This window comes from Phoenix dactylifera, unplaced genomic scaffold (genome assembly GCF_009389715.1).
Source record: "Phoenix dactylifera cultivar Barhee BC4 unplaced genomic scaffold, palm_55x_up_171113_PBpolish2nd_filt_p 000378F, whole genome shotgun sequence".
NCBI classification, from domain to species: Eukaryota; Viridiplantae; Streptophyta; class Magnoliopsida; order Arecales; family Arecaceae; genus Phoenix; species Phoenix dactylifera.
Genome location: NW_024067827.1, coordinates 475,723 through 480,674, shown reverse-complemented (window position 1 = coordinate 480,674; position 4,952 = coordinate 475,723).

The window sequence follows — 4,952 nt, the reverse complement described above, 5'->3', positions numbered from 1 at the left end:
AGTTTTCTCCTCGTCCTGTGGGGCCATCTTTATCTGGTTGTAACCGGAGAAGGCGTCCATGAAAGACAGCAGCTGATGTCCGGAAGTCGCGTCGACCAGTTGGTCCATCCGCGGAAGCGGAAAGCTATCCTTGGGGCACGCCTTGTTCAGGTCGGTATAGTCGACGCACATCCTCCACTTTCCGCTCGCCTTCCGGACAAGTACGACATTTGCCAGCCACTCGGGGTAACTCACCTCCCTTATGAATCCTGCCTCCAAGAGTTTGTCTACCTCCTGGTCGATCACCCGGATCCGATCCGGGGCACAGTGTCTCTTCTTCTGCTTCACTGGCCGGTGGGTCGGGTCGACGTTGAGGGCGTGAGAGATGACCTCCGGGTCGATCCCAGGTACATCGGCCGCCGACCAGGCAAATACATCGGCATTGGCTCGGAGGAATTCCACCAACCGGGCCCGAGCTCCCGGGTCGAGATTGGCGCCGACCCGGACCGCCCGGTCCCGGCGCCCTTCCTCGAGGGGAACTTCGACCACACCCTCGGCCGGCTCCCCCTGCCGCAAGGCCACCTCGTCTCTGGCATCAAGAGACTCGACGCTTAGGGCTTCTGCGGGCTTCTTCCCTTTGAGGGTCGCTAAGAAACATTGCCGTGCGGTCGGTTGGTCACCTCGGACCTCCCCGATCCCAACCGTCGTGGGGAACCGCATGAGCAAGTGGTACGTGGAGACCACCGCACGAAGGGCGTTCAGCCCGGGTCGTCCGAGGATAGCGTTGTAAGCCGAGGGAACACGGACGACCAAGAACCCGAGTCGCACCGTGGCTTCTGCGGGTGCGACGCCCGCAGTCACAGGCAGCTCAACGACACCTTCCACCGAGACAGCGTCACCGGTGAATCCTACGAGGGGGGTGGACATTTTGTGCAACAATTGTCTGGACAAGCCCAGCTTTTGGAAGGCCTCGTAAAACAAGATATCAGCTGAGCTTCCACTATCCACAAGAACACGCCTTACATCATAGTTTGCCATGGTGAGGGAGATTACTGTTGCTGGAAATTGGACCCGGGGGCCGCCGTGAAGCCGGGGAAGAAGGAGCTCCGCTGCTGCAGGGGGCGGACGGCGGTGCGCCGGCTGGCTGCGTCCTCCGCTGCGGGGGGGTGTGCAAGTCCTGCAAGAAAAACCGGTGGCCGGGCTCCCCGGCGCCGGCCCTCCGATGCCTAAGTCAGAGGGGGCAAGTATGTGGAGAGAGCAGGGAAGAGAGTATATGGAGAAAACAGCAAGAACATTTGGATAAGATAAAGAAGACGAAGAGGATGATGTCCTCAATTGTGTCTGTACTTTCCGGCGGGTTCAATCCCGGGGATCTGTTTCCGTTTTTGTTGTCCTCTTTCCCCCTTGGTTCTCCCAGGTTCCCTTTTATAGGAGGGGATTACGTTACCTGGGAGGTAACCGGGGGATTTGTCCCTGTCTGTAATAATTGGGCACGATTTGGCCCATTTATGGCGTAGTGGAGAACGGGGCCGAATCAGACCGGAACCAGGAAGTTGTCATGGTCGATCGGACCTGTTGGAGTGGTTGAACCGCCGGCCGTAGCGGGCCTGGGGTCTGTGGATGGTAAGTGCATTTATTACCGAATAAACCGGCGGTCAGGTAGAGCCATATGCTCTGATGGTTCAGTGATCCGGAGATCGTCTTGGGCCGTGTTCATTAAATGCCTGAGTGCATCGGAGACTTGAGGGAGTCTCATGCATTAATGGCAGGTCGTGCCGAACGTCTGCGGAGATCTTATGCCTTGATGGCTTGGAGATAGTGGCAGGTCGCAAGCCGTAGGAGTTGTTAAGTCCCTTGGACTTTAGGCGGAGGTTGAACATTTGGTTAAGGCATCGGCTCGGCAAGGGTGCCGAGCCGAGCTGGTCGCCCAATGGGGCGCCCTGTGGCGGGGCTGCTTTGAGTACTCCTGGTCGGCGCCCTTTAGGCGAGCACCTTCTAGCAGAGCGCCTTGGCGCTGTCTTTGGTCGGCACTTTCTAACCGAGCAGCTTATTTTGGGTGGGGCACCTCTTGGCGCGCACTCTGGTCGGCGCCCTCTAGTCGAGCGCCTTCCTGGTCGGCATCCTTTGGCCGAGCAGCTTTCCGGTCGGCACTCCTTGGCCGAGCAGCTTTCCAGTCGGCGCTCTTCGGCCGAGCGGCTTTTCGGTCGGTGTACTCCGGCCGAGCGCCTCCGTGGATGTATGACTTGGGGTTTTTTTCCCAACACTACCCCCCGACTTCCGAGCTCCAGTTGGCTACCAGCTGGAGCGCGGGAAGTAGCTTTAATTGGGTTATTACGAATTCCGAAAATTTCGATTTACTGCGCGTTTTGAGCTATCGAACGCTTCGAGGTGCCTTTAATAGGCGGCGTCTCTTCTTTTCCGAAGAGCCTCATTATTGGGACACCTTTTGCGAAGCGTCCTCGCGTCGTGGGCTCATGATGGGGCCGCACGATCTTCGATTGTGGACGCCTTTCCGCGCGATCCGATGGGGCGCTTCGACGTTCGAAGCGCTAGCCCTAATTAAATGCGTCGTTCTGTCTTTTAGACCGACACGTGTTATCATCTAACCAGGACGCAGCGCTTTCTTCGCTGATCCGGGCCGTTGGGAGGTCTATATAAACTCTCCCCCGGCCCCCTGTTCTCTCTCTATTGCTTTCTGCTTCCAGCTTCCTATTCTCCCAGTCTTCCTCAGACCGAAGTCCCCTCTCTCCGGCTTCCTTCCCAGGTCCCCCTTCTTTTTGATTTCCCTCTCTTGCAATGGGTTCTTTGCCTAGCGAAGTAGTGTCCACCATGAGTGTCCTGGAGGTCGAGATGGCCGAAGAGTGGTTTTTCCCTCTTCACGGGTTCCGTTTGGAACCCGCCAGGCGAAGGGATCGGGTAACCGATCCTCCGGTAGGCCGGATCGGAGTGCACTCGGAGTCACTCTGGGCCGGCCTCCGATTTCCTCTCCACAGCTTTGTGAATGAGTTGCTGGCGGTATGCCAGTTGGTTCCGGCGCAACTCACTCCAAACGCTTGGAGGACAGTGATGGGTTTCCTGTCACTATGTTTACTACAGGGGATTTCTACCTCTGTCAACGTCTTCCGGCGACTTTTTATTTTCTAGTCGAACCCGGGAGACGGGGAGTGGCTTTACATCGCCCTCCGGGCGGGTCGGCCACTTTTTCATGGTGCCCCCTCATCCATTCATGGTTGGAAGGAGAAATTCTTCTTTCTGGGCTCTGAACGGTCCTGGGGGTTTGACCCCAGGTGGAGGCCGGCCCAGCTTAAATCCATCAACAGGCTCCCCCAGCTTTCTCCGCGTGAGCAGGAGATCTTTGACACCATCCGCAGCCTTGGGGACGGGATTTTGCTGAACGGCCTCATTAGCGAGGACGCCCTGGTGAACGTGGGCTTGAGCTCGGCACGTCCTCAGGGTAAGGATAGTTACAGCAACTTTTTATTTCCTTATTGTTCTAATGTTCTAATTTTGCTTATCTTTGCAGACATTGCAAAAATGGTGACCAAGAGCGAAGTCCTTTACGCCCGCTTCCAGAAGAGGGCAGCCGAGCTCTCGGGGGAGCCTACGGAGCCGAGAAAGAAGCAGAAGGTCTCGGTAACCTCGACCCCCTCGGCGGCAGTGGTAGCCGAGGCGGGTCCTTCCCGCCCTGCGCATCCCGAGGCGGGGCCTTCTCGCCCCGCTATCTCCGAGGCGGGGCCTTCTCAGCCCGCGCGCCCTGAGGCTGATCGGAGAGAGGGCGCGGGCTCCGGGGGCTCGGGCTCCAGAACCCCGATGGCGCCCCCATGCCCGGCGCCCTTGATGCAGGTCCCTGGTCGGCAGGACACTCCAGTTGCCGACCAGGGGAGGAATTCAGCGGGTCCCGTGCTTGCACGCCCCGCTATAGTTGTGCGGCGGTTAGACCAGCTGCTCTCCCCGACCCCAGCCCCTTAGCTCCCAGCCGGGGAGCAGTCAAGGAGCCTCGGGGTCGGCTCCACCTAGGCCAGATGGCGCTGGCCTCCCGGGCCCTTTGAGCTCGGAAGAACGGGTGCCCTTCGCACCCACCTGGTCGGTGTTCGAGGGCGATTCGGCCCTCGAAAACCCGCGAGTGGCGCGCGAAGTTTTTCGGCTCGCGCTGCTCCCGGCCAACCGGGCCATGATGCAGTCCATGAGCTACAACGCTTTTATGGACGCTACGCGCTGCAACTCCGTCCGGATAAGCAAAATTTTTCGCCTGTGTAATCTGTATAGTTTTTCTACTAGCGGCGCCTTATGTTTTCCTTTTCGTCTCTTTTACAGTATTTGCACGAGATGGAGATGCCGATGCACCTGGTTCAAGAATACCGGAAGAAAGCCCGGAGGTGCCAGCGCGGCTATGAGGAGGCCCAGAAAAGGTACATGGCCGCCGAGGCGAAGTACCAAGCCTCCGAAGAGAAGTACCAGGCCTCTGAGGCCGAACAACGGGTGCTCCAAGAGAAGGTCGGAGCATCCGATGAAAGGATTCGAGCTCTGACCGCCGAGCTCGATGAAGAGAAGGGCGCGCACGCATTGGCAAGGTCCGAGCTGCGCGCCACGGAGGCTCGATTGGCCAAGGCCGAGCAGGCGTTGGCCTCCCGCGAGCAAGAGGTGGGAAATGCCCGCCTCCGACATTTGGAGCTCGAGCAGGAGCTGAGGTGCCTCGAGCGGAGAGCCGCTTACCACGAGGCCCGGGAGATAGAGGCCCGGGAGAACGCCCAAAACGCAGTGAAGCTCTTCCGTGAGTCGGAAGAGTTTCACGAACTCATGGCTGAGGAGGGCGTGAACGGGCTGATCCAAGACTTCCGGGATTTCCGCAATCAGTTGCGGCGGCTTCTCCCGGATTTTGATGTTAACCTGCTCTAGCCGGGAGCAGGGAGGGCGGAAGCAGAGGCAGAAACTCCGGAGGCGGAGGCAGAAACTCCGAGGGCCGAGGCGGCCGT